Raw genomic sequence first — 16,111 nt, 5'->3', positions numbered from 1 at the left:
CAAGAGCACAATACAAGGTAGAAGAGAAGTCTGTCTTTTTTTACTAGATTAAATGGACCTTCCCAACTCAGTCCTCTGCTCCCTGTTACGAGTGGAAGGAATCCAGCTAAAGGGAAGGGAAACCTCAATGTCCAATCATTCAAGCAGAAAGTTGTGTGCAGCATCAGTATACGTGGATTTTGGAGGCATGAGAGAAGGAAGGAGTTACATAACATATCTGGGAGGAACCATACGCTGATGTAGTGATCAACAGAATTAATTAATATATCAAAATGGTAGCCAAATATCAATTGATTTTCAGAGGAAACACTGATTATTTTGATATCTGCCTAGGTGGGGAGAGCAATATTTTAATCTGAAGCATAGAATTCGGCAAGCAGGAGAGTGTGATCTTCCAGCTCTATACTGAGAACAGATGGAAGAGGTATCTGACCACTTGAAGACTAGACAATGGGTAATGTCTGAGGATGATAGAATACTCTATAGCTTAGACTAGGAATGCTGCATAAATTTTTCAAGCCTTAGATAAAGAAAAGATGGATACAAAATAAGTTTTTTTAAACTGTCTGTAATTAACTGATCAAGAAGCACAGTACTGATGCAATATTTACCTTTCAAAACGTTTCCTTTGTTTAGTCCATTTCTCAATTGGGATAACTGAAGCACAAGGCACTTTGCCTACGGTCACATAGCAAATCAGAGGCTCAGATCAGAAACAAGATCCTCCTTTGCTTTAAATCATTATACACCATCCATCCATACTCCCATGCAGATAGCTCCAGAAAGAGTGAAATCTAAAAGCGATAACTGAACTTTTAATACTGAACAGGCTTCCCATAGTTGGAGCAAATTCTTATGTTAGATACATATGCCTTACAGCTTTCATAGCATCTCCTCAAACTTCAGAAGCTTCCGATTCATTTGAAAGCCCATTGGTGTTAAAATGATCGTTAGTGCTCAGATATCTGACCACAAAAGGAAAAAAAAAAAAACTCACCTCAAGCTGCACTTGTATCTTTGCTCCCAAGCAGAGTGATTTTAAAAAAAGAACAAACCATCCTTGCATAAAATTGCACCACGTATACAGGCATTAAAGTGATATTTAAGAATTCATTAAGATCCTTAATACCTTGCTTAGCCTCATCAAAGTCAGAGAACATTTAAAAGACATATGAGCCTGTATTCAGCAGTCTGTACAGATTAAGGATGTGAAAGTGTAACCATCTACATGGTTACATGTAGGGCCTCATCACCACCACACAGGGGGGTGGAAGGGTAGGAGTGAGCTGGCGGGTGCAGGTAGCCAGCTTTTAAGCCAGCTCCTCGCATGTATCACTTTGCCCCTCACGGCTGTCTCTGACACAGAGGCAGCAGCACAGGGAGGGGGAGAAGAGAGGTGGAAGCCACAACTCCGCTCCTCACATGTAACTGCTGAAATTTGGTGGTTACACATTTACTTGAAAAACAATGCATCAGAAGCAGCAGTGCAGGCATGGAGGGCAGTTGGTTCAGCAGGAGACCGTACATGCAGGCAACAGGCTTGAAAGATGGCTTCCAGCACGTACCGGCTCCCGCCCGTGCTGCTGCCACTGTATTACAAGCAGCAGCGTGGGGGAAAAGGCAGCCCGAGGCTCCATGGGAGCCTGCTTCCAACACGCAGCAGCTCCCACCTCCCTTCACGCTGCTGCCTCAGGTAGATGCAGCAGCATGGGCATACGGGCGCGTGTAACCGTGAGGGTTAACGATGAGCTCAGGCTTCTTGGTTAACCATGTACAGGTGGCCCCCGACTTGTAACACACTCGGTTCCTGGGGAAGCGTCCCAAGTTGGGGGCATCGTAACTCGAACCCTCATTTATGATAGGCGTTGTGCACCATTGTAAATGCGAGACGAGGACGTAAGTCGGGGGTTTCGGCCCCTTCTGCACTTACATGAATGGTTGTAAGTGTGGGGGTCGCAACCCTGGCAGTCGCATCTCGGGGTTTCCTGTACATGGTCACATCCCTAGTGCATATTTGTTATTGTTGATATCAATGCACACACTCTAAGCCTGAGAGCGCTCTAGGAGCAAGACACTGCATTTTGGCTTACATACAAGCTATTAATTGTTTTAAACTTCTTGATTATTTGTTTTTCCACTTAAAAAGACTGCCAAAGAATGCATTTGGATATGTAGATTTCCCAATGCAAATCACAGCTACAAAAGTTTCCAACAACCAAAAGCCTTCCCCACTATATATCAGTATTTGTGCCTTTGAAAATTAAAAATAGTAACGGACACCAAAGTCCTCCAAATATGTAAAGCTGGTTAGTTGCCCATGTTCCCTGTAAGCTGTGCACTTGTGGACTGTTCAAGAGATTCAAATGCTGCCCAGCTAATTAGAGGAGTACCCACAACTAGGTTTGGTTTCTACTGGTGGTGCACATTCACACAAACCTTGGTGCATATAAAAAATTTATTCTGCACATGGATGGGAAAAATCCACACATGGTTGGAAAAGATTAGAGGGAATATTCATAGCTGCCTTGCAGATTACTCGCCCTAGATTCTGGGATATCGTCCCCCCCCCCCCGCCCGCTTCTGAATGGAAAAATAAACAAAGTTTTCCAAATCTCAGTTCTTGGCTTCTGTCAAGCAGAAAATGACATGTTTGCTAAATCAATGTAGTGACAAGAACTATGCTCCTTGGGTGCAGTTCTAAGTAAACCCAGTTCACAAAATCTGGCAGCTGAGAATTATGAGTCAGTCAACAGAGTCCATGAACAATCAGCAGCCCAATCAGAAAGACCTTGAAGCAAGAAAATCCTGTTCTATTATGAAAGTCCAAACGGAACAGAAACACTGAAAAATAAATTAATGCTATTTGATGGTGTGTGAGGAAAACCCTTTAGACTTAGAGTGTTTAGGTATGCTGGCCATTGCCACTTCAGGTGCAAGTGGTGTTTTAGAATGCCATTCTTGCTAGCTGTTCATAGCACAATCAATCCATTTAATTCGGTGGCCTGCAAACTGTGGGGTACATCTCTCTGTAAGAGAGGGACAGAGGGAGACGGGGGGGTGGGGGGGGAGATGCAGCAGGGACTGGGCCAGCACTCCGCAGAGTGGGGAGTGAGTGCCACCCAGCTTGGCCACAGTTCCACCCCTAAGTCAGCTGTGCCTTCATTTATTCTTTGCCCCTATGCCAGTTCCTCCCCCAGCTCCACCTTCAGCCCAATTCCTCTGCTAAGCCTACTGTGCTGTAATAGAGGGGATGGGTAGCTGGATTCTATTAATGTAAGTGGGGCACAACAGGAAAAGTTTGGGCACCACTGATTTAAATCACTAAAACAGCAAGAGCCAGTGCTATCCCAGTCACACGGGACCAGACATGGATTTCTATCCCCCCCACTAGGGACGTAAGAGAGTAGTTGATTAGTTGACTACCTGCATTTCCCCCCCTTCCCCACCCCTTTGCTGCCTCTATATCAGAGGCAGCAAGTGGAGGCGCAGGAGCGGGTGCTGTTGGGAGCTGGATTAAAAGCCAGATCCCCCCTGCACTGTCTCCCCGCCCCTCCAACCCCGCTGTTTCTATCAGAGGCAGCAGGGGAGGAGGGAACTGGAAGGCTGTTCCAGCAGCAGCTCCTGGCCATGGGGGGGGGGTCCAGTGGGGAAGCTGCGACCCCCCGCAGACAGGGGTTGCTACCGGCTGGTCAGGAAGCCCCACTTAGTTCCAGCTGGTGCCAGAACCAAACCTGATGTGGGTCTGCAATGTAAAAAGGCAGTAGGAGCCAGGCAGCTGCCCCCTGGCTCCTACTACCTTTTACATTGCCAAGCCACAGCTGGGTTTGGTCCCAGCAGGAGTCGGGACTCAGAGGGCTGCCTTCCCCTATCGAGTAATAGAGCTGGAAGCATTGAAGCAGCATCGTATTCAGACTTTTAGGTAAAGAAAAGAAGAGGCTCAGAGTATTCTTCTGCAGACCTTTAAATTGATTTAGGCCTTACCTACAACGGTATTTGTGCCACTGCAAGCAAGTCACTTTACACACCTGCTGCATCTACATTAGGGGTTTGCACCAATGCAGCTACCTCACTACCAAAAGGAAAAGCACAGACCAGGTTTTAACCGATCAATTCTGCATCAATGCTCATCTAGCCTTCCTTACTAGGAAAATAAGCCAACAAGACATAGTGCATTCAGGGGAATGATGATCATAAACTAATGGAGAAATCAAATAAGGAGAACAGGAAGGGCCTTGGGGCTCTGGAAATAGACCCTACGTTTTCAACTTTTCTGTTAAAAATCCATTTGAAGGGATGAAACCCTTAACGCAGTATCACTTATGGTGAAGAAAAAAACCCTCCTCTTATTGAAAGTATTTTACATATTATTGTTGGAAGTATCACAGGTTATTTAGCAAAAAGATTTAAGAAACATACTCCTCTTTCTTCAGTTTATCTTGCACATTAGACAGTATTTTCATATAAACTGGGTTTCCTGTTTGTCCAGGTTTCCCACAGAAACAGGGGAAAAAGCACTTTTTTAAACAGGAAAATGTGATTGCAAAAGTCACAAAAATTAGCAGGAGACCCAGTGTGATGCATTACTTTTTAATTGTTCTTTGAAACTGTTTAGATTTCCAATTGGTTTCCATTAAGTAGATCAGCTTTATTTCAACATTTTTAATTCTAGTCTCCAACTTAATAGTGACTCTTCCATTCAACAGCAATTTAAAAATAATAGTGATAGACTCCTTAACTGTATTAATTATTAAAGAGACAATCAAACCTTATTTTTGAAAATTCTGTGCTTTAAGTAGTTAAAGGTTAATAGAAATTTGTGGCTGTTTATGTAATGTATCTGTTTTGTGGACAGTCCATAATCCTTGCTGAAAGAAACTCCCTGTGCCAAACCGAGCTTAAGAGCAACTGATAAATATCTTTATAAATATTACTATTTTAGTAGTGATACAAGCTCCAGCTGCGATCAGAGTTCCATTGTGCTAGGCCCTGCACAAATGTATAAATGTCCAGCTAAGGACTGAATCTCACTCAAGAAGAGGTAACCTTGTGGTATGGAAATAGATGACCATCAGAGGGTAGGTATGGATGAAAACACAGACAATTTAAAATTATTCTCTTATAAATACCATACATTAGAATTTTCCTACTCCTATTCCGGATGACAAATATAAACAGCTTCCATAATTGCTTTTCTTGAAAGAATCAGAGCATTTAATTTTCAAATGAATTCCCATATCTTGGAATGCTCACTAGGCTATCAGAGAACCATAAACTTGGACTAATTTTAATTTAACTTTAACTTTCATTCCTGAAGATGTGTGTGTTTGGGAGGCAGCAATATGTTGTAATGAAGAATAGCTACAGATGTGTACGTATAAAAAAGGCAAAGTGCCTGCATTATTCACAAGAGGCAACTTCTGCTACAGGAACTGTTTTGCTGAATCAAAACTGACATGCTTTAAGTGGCAATGCTAGAGCCTCCTCCTAAGTTTAACTTCAGTAGCACTGGTCACTCCCAGTTCTTTACAGTTTAGGAAACACCACTGCAGGCCTTATCAAGCCAATAAAATGCCCTAAACATATTGCAATAACTTGTGCCAAGAATAAACAGGCAAAATAAAGCCTACTTGAGTTATTGGGAAATGAACTATCAGCCTTGTCAGCAGAAATGAACAGTGATGGCATTGGTGTAATTACAGTGAGACAGTCTTACATTGTTATAGTAGATTACTGCAAAGTTATTCATGTTTGCTATTGTGGGACCAAAAAATAATTAACCAACATTTCTGACATCCAAAAAAAGTTTTAAGTAAGTCCAACGACCAGTTAGGACTTAATGAAACACTAAGAAAGCAAGAACAGCCGCAGGGGAGCAGAACAAAAGTCCATTTAGCTCAGTAGCCTGTCTTCCAACAATAGCCAATGCCAGGTGCCCCAAAGGCAAAGAAAGGAACAGGTAGTAATCAAGTGATCTGTTACCCATTCCCAGCTTCAGGCATACAGAGGCTATGCACCATCCCAGCTTACAACCGATGCACCTATCCCTCCATGAACTTATCTGGTTCTTTTTTTAATCCTGATATTGGCCTTCGCAACATCCGCTGGCAAGGAGTTCCATAGGTTGACTGTCCATTGTGTCAAAATGATTTGTTTTAAACTTGCTACCTATTATTTTCATTTGGTGACCCTTATTTTTTTTCTTCTCATAACAGCTCTTCTTTATTCACTTTCTCCCTACCAGTCAAGATTTTATAGACCACTAGTACATCCCTCCTTAGTTACTGCTTTTCCAAGCTGAAAAGTCAGCCTTATTAATCCTTCTGCATACAGTAGCCATTCTGTACTAGAGATGTGAATGGGTAACCAGTTACATGGTAAGTATCACCCTTACCAGTTTGATGTTTACCAGTAACTGGTTAATCAGCAGCTCTCTGGAACCAGGTGTCGGCCAGCCTGACTGGGCTGGAGTAGCCCCCTACTACTCTTTGCCCTTTTGTCCCTGATGCCCATCCCCTCACCACCCTCTGCCCCCATTTCCCTCATGTCCCAGTGCCCTCACAGATGCCTTGCTCTATCCCCGCCTTCCTCATGCCCACCACTTCTTTCAAGCCTTCTCCCAGCGTCCTGGCATCCCGCCCCGCCTCCTCACACCGGAGCTGCACGCAGGCAGCCTGGCGGGAAGAATCTCCACACTTCCCTCTTCCCAGCGGCGCTGTGCTCCTCCACCAGCCAGCGGCTAGGATGGGGCTGCACCACCCGTAGTGCGGGCTTCAGCCAGCCTGTCACAACGGCCCACCGGGCCAGCCCGCCCCTGCACTCGCCAGCTAGAAAAATCTACTCACTACGGACGGGCGCAAAAATCTACTCACCACAGGCGAGTGCATTTGTTGAGCCCTGCCTGTGATGGATCCCACAATCCTGGATGACCCACTGTCATAACAGTGGGAGCAAGCCAAATGTGTTCTGTTGTAGGAAGGACTGGATGGGCAGAACACGCCCCATCACCTAGTTCTTTTACTGTGGGACTAAGTAAATAACTTTTCCTTATTCACTTTTTCCACACCAGTCATGATTTTATAGACCTCTATCATATCCCCCCTTAATCTCCTCTTTTCTAAGCTGAAAAATCCAAGTCTTTTTAACCTCTCTTCATATGCGACCCGTTCCAAACCCCTACTATTTTTGTTGCCCTTTTTTAACCTTTTCCAATGCCAATATGTCTTTTTTGAGACTAGGCAACCTGTATGCAGTATTCAAGATGCGGGCATATGATGGTTTTATACAGAGGAAATAAGATATTCTCTGTCTTATTCTCTATCCCTTTTTAATGGCTCCTAACATTCTATTTACTTTTTTGACTGCCACTGCACACTGAGTGGATGTTTTCAGAGAACTATCCACAATGACTCCAAGATCTCTCTCGAGTAGCTGTAGCTAAATTAGTCCCCACCATATAGAGTTGAGATTATTTTTTCCAATGTGCATTACTTTACATTTATCAACATTAAATTTAATTTGCCATTTTTATGCCCAATCACTTGAGTCTTGCCCACATGCTCAGGGTTTAGCTGATCGCCATATTTGGGGTCGGGAAGGAATTTTCCTCCAGGGTAGATTGGCAGAGGCCCTGGAGGTTTTTCGCCTTCCTCTGTAGCATGGGGTACAGATCACAGCTAGAGGATTCTCTGCATCTTGGGGTCTTCAAAGTATTTGAAGGCTTCAATATCTGAGATATAAGTGAGAGGATTATTCTGGGAGGGGTGGGTGAGATTCTGTGGCCTGCACTGTGCAGGGGGTCAGACTAGATGATCATAATGGTCCCTTCTGACCTTAAAGTCTGAGTGTCTATGAGTTTGGTGAGATCTTTTTGAAGATGATTTTCCGAAGTTGATTATGAGGCCCAACGCCTCGAACACTGTCGTGGTGGCGGTCACTGCCCATGTAGCCTCTTCGCAAGTAGGGGCCTTCAATAGGCAATCGTCGAGATACGGGAAGATCGTGATATAGAGGCGTCGAAGGTAAGCAGTTACCACCACTAGGATTTTGGAAAACACTCTTGGCGCTGCTGACAGACCGAAGGGTAACACTCGGTATTGGTAATCATCTGAATCCACTACAAAATGAAGGAATCATCTGTGGGCCGGATGAATTGCTATATGGAAATAGGCATCCTGCAAGTCGAGGGACGCGAACCAATCCCCTTTGTCGAGAGCCAGAATGATAGAGGCTAACGTGACCATCTTGAATTTCTGTTTCCGCAGGTGACAATTGAGTCGACGTAGGTCCAGGATAGGCCTCCAACCCCCCGACTTCTTCTGGGTGAGGAAGTACCGAGAGTAGAAACCTCTCCCCTGGAACTGAATGGGTACCCTCTCCACTGCTCCTATAGTAAGTACTCGAGACACCTCTTGCTGTAGAAGAGACTCGTGGGAGGGGTCCCTGAAAAGGGACAGGGAGGGTAGGGAGTGGGGAGGGACTGAGTTGAAAGGGATGGCATATCCTGAAACAACTATGTTGTTGACCCATCGGTCGGTGGAAATCAGAGACCAGCGACGTTGATAAGGCCTCAGCCGATGATGGAATAAAGCTAGCGGATTGTGTGAAGCTCCCATCAAAGGGGCGATGCACAGTCCCTTGACTGACCCATCAAACTTGCTGCCGCCCCTGCTGGTGGCTGGACTCCTTGCTAGGCTGTTGTCTTCGTTTCTGTTGGCATTGTCTTGGCCTCTGCTGCTCACATAGTTTGGCACGGAATGTCGCGTAAGAGAAGGGTCTCTGTTTGTTATAGGGCGTATACCTCTTATGCTTATACAGAGGCGTATATATCCCAAGCGTTCTCAGCGTTGTACAGGAGTCTTTGCCTGAGTGGAACACCTGATCAGTGGATTGGGCAAAGAGTGACTGACGATCAAAGGGTAAGTCTTCTACCTTGTTTAAGAACTCTTTCGGGGCAGCGGCTTGGTGTAACCAGGATGCAAGACGCATGACTACAGCAGTAGCTGTGGCTCTAGCTGCTGCATCAGTTGTGTCCAGGGTAATCTGCAGTGCTGTTCTAGCCGTTGCATAGCCCTCCTGTATTACTGCCTTTAAGATTTGACACTTAGAGTCTGGTAGGTGTTCTAGAAGAGGGACTAATTTTGAATAATTGTCAAAATCATGATTCGCGAGGGAAGCCACGCAGTTACACATTCGGAGAACTGAAGTGGCAGAAGAATATACTTTTCTGCCTAAAATGTCCAGGCGCTTAGCCTCTTTGTCACTTGTGGTATTTTTAGTTTCAGCCGTCTTGGATCTCTGTTGTGCGGCGTCCATGATGAGGGAATTGGGCTGGGGGTGCGTGAACAAAAAGTCCATACCCTTTTAGTTTATAAAATATTTCTTATCCGACCTTGTTAGTCGGTAAGGAAGCAGCTGGAGTCTGCCATATATCATTGGTGATCTCCAGGATAGCCTCATCGAAGGGGAGCACCAGTTTCAATTTTTGTGAAGACTAAGTTCGTTAGCAACGGGGTGTTGCTTTTGCTACACATCCGTAGTATGAATGCCCTGAGATTGAGCAACCCTCGTAAAGAGCTCTTGAAATTGCATATGATCTTCCGCGGGAAATAGCTCTCCAGTGAAGACAGCGTCGTCCGGTGATGATGATGAATGGTTGGCCAGAGAATCAGGGGTCCGTAGTTCCTTGTTCGAAGTATAATTGTCCTCATGCTCATTGTGATTAGAAACTGAGATAGTGTCCTCCGCAGGTGCTGGTGGAACCGTCGGCGAGGGTGCACGAAGTGGAGACACTGGATGAGTGGACAGTGGAGATCGCAAATGCGGGCATCGCGTGCTATGAGAAGGGAGACGGTCATCATAGTAATGGTCATATCTCTGATGGTGAGTTGGGGAGTGTTTTGGAGAGTAGCCACTGGACGCATCGCATCGATGTGAATATCCTGAGGGTCTTGAGGATCTTGGTGAGATAGATCTAACAGAAAAAAAGAGATGGAGAACGAGAATAGCAAGAGTAGCGCCAGCATGATGGTGATCTATGGTAGTGATACCTGGTGGAGACATAATGAGGAGCGTGATGATCATCCGAGCAAGATGAAGCTGGTGACCAACGTCTCGGGGAGAACACAGCTCGGTCTGGCGTGAGGGAAGATGTCCGAACACGCCTTGACTTGTATTGTGCCTTAGTCAGCACTGAAGAATCAAGAGGGGAAGACAGTGCCGTTTGAAGTGGGGTGGCCCCGGTCGAATAGCTGCCATGCGGATGAGTCAGCAGTGCCACAGGAGCCAAAAGCTGTGCCGGTGCCAGAGGAGGCTGCAGTGCAGATGCTTGCCTGCGGTGCCTGAGTTGGCACTGTTGCTTGTGGCACCATGGAGAGCGTGGTCACAGCAACCAGCCCCACAGGTGTGGGTGCCGGTAGGGCTGTAGTTGTCTGCGCATGCTCAGCATAAGCCGGTGCCGATGCCGCCATTGCCGGCTTTAAAACGGCTGTTAGAGCCGTTGCCGGTGCCGATTCCACCCTTGGCCCTTTGCAAGGAGCCAGCATCAGGTCTTTGGGACGAGCAAGGCTCGGGCACTACGGCCCTTGCCCGTCTTCTCAGTTGGGTGCCTCGGCAAGAAGCCAGAGGTGCCCGGTCTATCCCCCACGCTCCTTCGCTGTGGTAGTTCACCCGGCTTGTGGAGCTCCTTTGTGGGTGAACGAGCTGTGTGAGTCCCAGAGGCAATAGAGGACGACTCACTCGCATCAGTCTGGAGGGCTTTATGGAATAAAATTACTCTGTCGCATTTCACGATCGTGCCTGGCGCGCGCTGTCAGTTTGATACAATGCGAGCACTTCATCGGGATGTGCCCATCCCCCAGACACTTAATACAGCATGAGTGTCCGTCGGATGAGGGCATGGCATCCTGACACTGTGAACATTTCTTGAAGCCAGGCATGGTCTTTGTAAGTTGCAAACAAAAAAAACAGGTGTTTTGATTTTTTTTAGGCTACTGAACACAAACTATAAGATTAGGATGGGAAAACAAAGATTTTGAAAACTAGCTAGAGTAACTATTAACAACTACACTAACTATAAACTGCCAAGTGGCAATTAAAGTCTCTAAAGTAAAAATCCCTTTTTCTCCTCAGGCCGGAGAGGGAGCACGTCCTAGGTCCGTTTGTGGCCGCGGACGGTTGAAAGGAAACTGACGAGCCGGCCCGCGCTCAGCTGTAACAGCTCGGACGGAGGCAGGGCTACTGCTAAGAAAGTTTCTCCGTTTGAGGTGCCGGGACGAGCCCAGCACCTCGAGTGGAGCACCCTCAGGGACATTACTCGACGAAGAACTATACACAATGACTCCAAGATCTCTCTCGAGTAGCTGTAGCTAAATTAGTCCCCACCATATAGAGTTGGGATTATTTTTTCCAATGTGCATTACTTTGCATTTATCAACATTAAATTTAATTTGCCATTTTTATGCCCAATCACTTAGTTTGGGGAGATCTTTTTGAAGCTCTGCACAGTCTGCTTTGGACTTAACTACCCTGAGCAGTTTGGGATAAACTGCAAATTTTGCCATCTCACTGTTTACCCTTTCCTCTAGATCATTTATAAATAAGTTGAACAGGATGGGTCCCAGGACAGACCCTTGGGGGACCCCACTAGTATCCTCTCTACACTCAGAAAACTTATTCCTACCCTTTGTTTCCTGTCTTTTAATCCACAAAAGGACCTGCCCTCTTATCTCATGACAACTTACTTTAAGAGCCTTTGGTGAGGGACCTTGTCAAAGGCTTTCTGGAAATCTAAGTATACTATATCCACTGGGTCCTCCTTGTCTACCTCAAAGAGCTCTAGCAGATTAGGAAGGCATGATTTCTCTTTACGGAAACCATGTTGACTTTCCCCCCAAGAAATTATATTCATCCATGTGTGACAATTTTATTCTTCACTATAGTTTCAACTAATTTGTCCAGTACTGACATTAGACTTACCAGTCTGTAATTGCCAGGATCACCTCTAGAGCCCTTTTTAAATATTGATGTCACGTTAGCTATCTTCCAATCATTAGGTACAGAAGCCAATTTAAAGGATAGTTTACAAACCACAGTTAACAGTTCCACAATTTCCCATTTGAGTTCTTTCAGAACTCTTGGGTGAATGCCATCTGGTCCCAGTGACTTGTTACTGTGAAATGTATCAATTTGTTCCAAAACCTCCTCTAATGACTCCTTAATCTGGGACAATTCCTCAGATTTGTCTCCTAAAAAGAATGGCTCAGGTTTGGGAATCTGTCCAATATCGTCAGCCGTGAAGACTGAAGCAAAGAATTCATTCAGCTTCTCTGCTATGACTATCATCTCTGAGTGATTCTTTAGCATCTCCATTGTCCAACTGCCCCACTGGTTCTTTAGCTGGCTTCCTGCTTTTGAACACTCTTAAACATTCTATTATTACTTTTTGAGTTTCTGGATAGCTGTTCTTCAAACTCCTTTTGGGCTTTTCTTACATTTTTACAATTAATTTGACAAAAGTCTATGGTCCTTTCTATTTTCCTCACTAGGATTTGACTTCCACTTTTTTAAAAGATAAAATTTTAAGTGAGACAGAAAGATTCAAGGTCTATTATAACTGGAATCAAATTATTTTTTACTTGTTTAAGCAATATTTGTTTTATTCTTTTAGCGGTAAAAATTGTGTCTGAATTCTTTTTATATACATGCAATATATTAATTGACCATTCCAGTTATTTTGGGAGAATGTGTCCCTCTTGCAGTACCTAAAGTTTTTGCAGTTGGAAGCAGGATAAAAATGCAGAAGCAAGTGGGAGTCAGTATTGCAGGGCAGGAAAGGAGTGTAATTAAAAAAATACTCCCAATGAAGGGCCCTAATCTAGGACCCCTGTACTTCACTGGGTTAAATAGAGCAGAGAGGTCATTTTCAGTGTAACATCATCTCTTCATATTGCACCCAACTGTTTAGCTGCTAAAAACTATACTGTGTACTCTTAAGATTTAAGTAGTATCTTCTTTCCCATAACAATCAAATTGAACTTCCCTGGACTCTGCAGAAATACCATTTCAAGTTTTGAGGCAAGACTAGACAAAATAAATCACCTATAAAAGAACTATTGACTGATGAAAGCAAATCATAAGGAATAAGTAAGCAGATGTGCTTAATGCTGGTCTCCTGGCTAGGAAAACACAACATGAACAAGCAGTGGAGATGAAAATCCAAATTTTTGAATTCTTCTGAAAACTATCATCAAGAAGAGACTTCCTAGTGAAACTGAATCTATGCTAAAGTTTTTCTAGAGAAATGGAAGAACATATCCCCCTGCCTCATGAACATTTACATGGAAGTTTACCTTAGAGACTGGAAGAAAGTAGCAGTCCGGGATTGGAAACTGGAAAAAGAGGAGGTATACTGCATGACCTACAAGTCTTTTTTCTCTAACATTTGTTTCTTAAACAAGATTAGCATGAAGGACATCGGGTTATCCAAATAGTAATACTTGCCTTCGTAAGGCAGAAAATAGTTAAAACTTAAATGAAAATGGAAAATGTCTGTTTAAAAGAAATTTTAAAGCCTTAAAAACAGTCTTACATTAAGGAAAAGAAGAAACTAAGAATAGTTTATATTTTTTAAACTGGAGGTCAAGCATAGATGGCACACATCCTCAACTAGAAGTATTTCAGTGTCACAACATATTCATCCTGGCCTCAGTGCTCTAGATCCTTTTGCTTGGCAAGCAAGCCAAGGATTGAAACTTCTGTTTATGCCCTGACATGTCAGGTGTCATGGTCTAAAACAAAGAAATGACTATTCAACAAAAGCACTTGACTTCTAACTTTGTTCTACATGGGGATCACAACTACCTAAAATGACACACACAAAAAAAGACAGGGAGGTGCTCATATTGCTCCCCCCTTTACTATTCTGAACTGCTATTGAGTACATGAAGCACCTCGGAATTTACAAGCAAAGCAATACAACTGTTCAAAACTGTCCTTTCCACTATAGGTCACTAGATGTTATAGAACTTGGCAGCTCATTTGGGTTTTTATTATGAATGGTCTTTTTTTTTTTTAAACTGTCAATGTTTCATTCGCTTTAAAATCCAAGTAACACAGAACAAAGCCTTCTAGAAAATGTTTTACATGGAACACTTTCAAATAAGTTCCATGTAGCTCAACAGCAGCATTGGCTGTTATATTACGTGGTTGATGCCTTAACTACATTTAAAAGAAACATTTATGAAACATTTTAAAATAAAATAATTGTTGAGAAATCAAAAGTGTAGTGAACATTCCAGACCATATTCCACCCCCTCCCACACACTGCTTCTTTTTGATAATTGTTACCTGACTGTTGGTGGTGAAACATCAGGCTCTAAGTTAAAATAGTACAGACTACACCAAAGAACTAAAATAAGCATCATACAAAGAGGAATTTTAACTGAATTACTAAGTGATCCAACTTTATAACTAAAGTAGCAAGATGAAGCAGCAGAGGCAACTCCTTTTACAGTCATGTATACTAGGAAAGAAGCAACAGGCCAATACAAGGGTCATTCTTACACTAAAAGCCTCCTCTGTTGTGTAAATCAACAGTTGGGAGGCAGTTTCCTGTACAAGAAGGGCTTCCCCAGATGCATAGTGCACTTCAAAACCACACTGTCGTTGGGGAATTTCGAGTCCTCATTATAATGCAAGCTAATGAGCTGAAAATCCTCATCCAAAGCAACTTAAAAGAATGCAATGAATCAAGACATTTTTTCAGAAGTTCTGTAGGAAGTGTGCTGACAGTCTAAGAAAGTGGATTCAGTATGTTATTAACAGCAGTTCCATCTATATTATCTAATAAGACACAAGTGTGAAACTTTGCAGTCCAGATGCAAAGCAAGAAGTCTTATCAGTTTTATGATCAACAAAGCAGGTATTTAAATCCTGGGTTCCACGACAACTCTACATTCAAGACCCAACCTGCTCTATGATACAGATTATATAAGTACAAATTGTTCCTTCTTTCAAGGATTTTTCTGCTCTATGATTAAGTTTGAGATTCAATTATAAGGATTTTTTTCCTTCAGAAAGGGCAAGGTATATATATAAGATCCAAAAGAATCATCAGAAAGACATGCATCAAACAACTTAACGAGGTAAGAAAACTGATTCATTTAAATGACACTTGTTCATACTACAGCCATGAAAAATGTTTGTAATCATAGTCATACTAAGGCCTAAATCATTGTGACCGGTTCTTCTCGTCTCTTACGTCGCCTTATTTTCATCCTAAGTGAACATTAAATACTACTACTGGTACAAGTGAATATTTCTGATTTGACAGCATTTCACACCCTTTTCACTTTTACAAGTTATTATACAGGACATTAAAAAAAAGCGAAGAATCAGGCCCTCTTCTATATGGATTTGAATAATGCATTCCACAACTTCAGTGCTGGCTGCATAAGACAAAAGGTAGTTATTGAAAGAAGGAAAGAAAGCACTAAGCATCTCACTAATACTTTCAATGTGCCAGATTTTATCCCAGTAGAATTCATTTCCAAATCCCAAAGGCAAAATTAAAGACAAATTTATGATTACTACTTTTGGCTGTGCCTTGAATTAAAGATTCGTAAATGGGTCCTTGTAAATATTTCTCCCACCCATTTCATCTTACGTAAAAATTAGATTATGTATGTGTATAACTGGAAAGGCGACTGATTAATGCCAAGAGGCTTCTTGAAAAGACCTCAGTTTAACAGTTTTTATGGAATTTAGGATACAGTTTACAACCTTTATTTCAATGAAGACTGTGGGTTACTTTTTAAATAGTTGTTCTGCTACACTACATTTCCCTGCTCCTTAGCTACATTATACCGAGCATTCTCAAGACCTCAAAACAAGTTAAATAATACTTTATTTAACAGTACAGCATCACACCCAATAATACTAGTGAGAAGAGAGGAGGTTACTCTTTTGAAGACTGAACTATTTTTAAATGGGTAGAGTGGGATCAGAGTATCAGTCACGATTAGCTCACATCTATCAGGAAAAGTGGCAAATCATCAGCTGCCAGTCGAGCACAGCTTCATTTAGCTCTTTGCAAGGATGGTGTAGTATTATTGGG

The 16,111-nt window shown here is 43.1% G+C and overlaps 1 protein-coding gene and 1 long non-coding RNA gene across 4 annotated transcripts in view; one reads left to right on the top strand and one right to left on the bottom strand.

Annotated features, from left to right (window-relative positions):
- The window catches only part of MAML1 (mastermind like transcriptional coactivator 1), a 39,513-nt gene that overhangs the window by 20,919 nt on the left and 2,483 nt on the right, over positions 1-16,111 (bottom strand). The window contains exon 1 of one of the 3 annotated variants that reach the window (XM_075900512.1): positions 612-2,543. The exons of the other annotated variants lie outside the window; for them this stretch is intronic. The gene's annotated coding sequence lies outside the window, so the exon portion shown is untranslated. Of the gene's footprint in view, positions 1-611; positions 2,544-16,111 lie in introns of those variants that run through there. 3 annotated transcript variants of the gene reach the window in all.
- LOC142818744 (uncharacterized) lies at positions 8,819-11,241 on the top strand. The gene is made up of 3 exons (XR_012896387.1): positions 8,819-8,915; positions 9,747-9,879; positions 11,128-11,241. It is a non-coding gene; the product is annotated as an uncharacterized LOC142818744 (long non-coding RNA).

This window comes from Pelodiscus sinensis, chromosome 17 (genome assembly GCF_049634645.1).
Source record: "Pelodiscus sinensis isolate JC-2024 chromosome 17, ASM4963464v1, whole genome shotgun sequence".
Taxonomy (NCBI): Eukaryota; Metazoa; Chordata; order Testudines; family Trionychidae; genus Pelodiscus; species Pelodiscus sinensis.
Note: the sequence above shows the minus strand (reverse complement) of the source record. Positions and strands in the feature narration are given on the sequence as shown.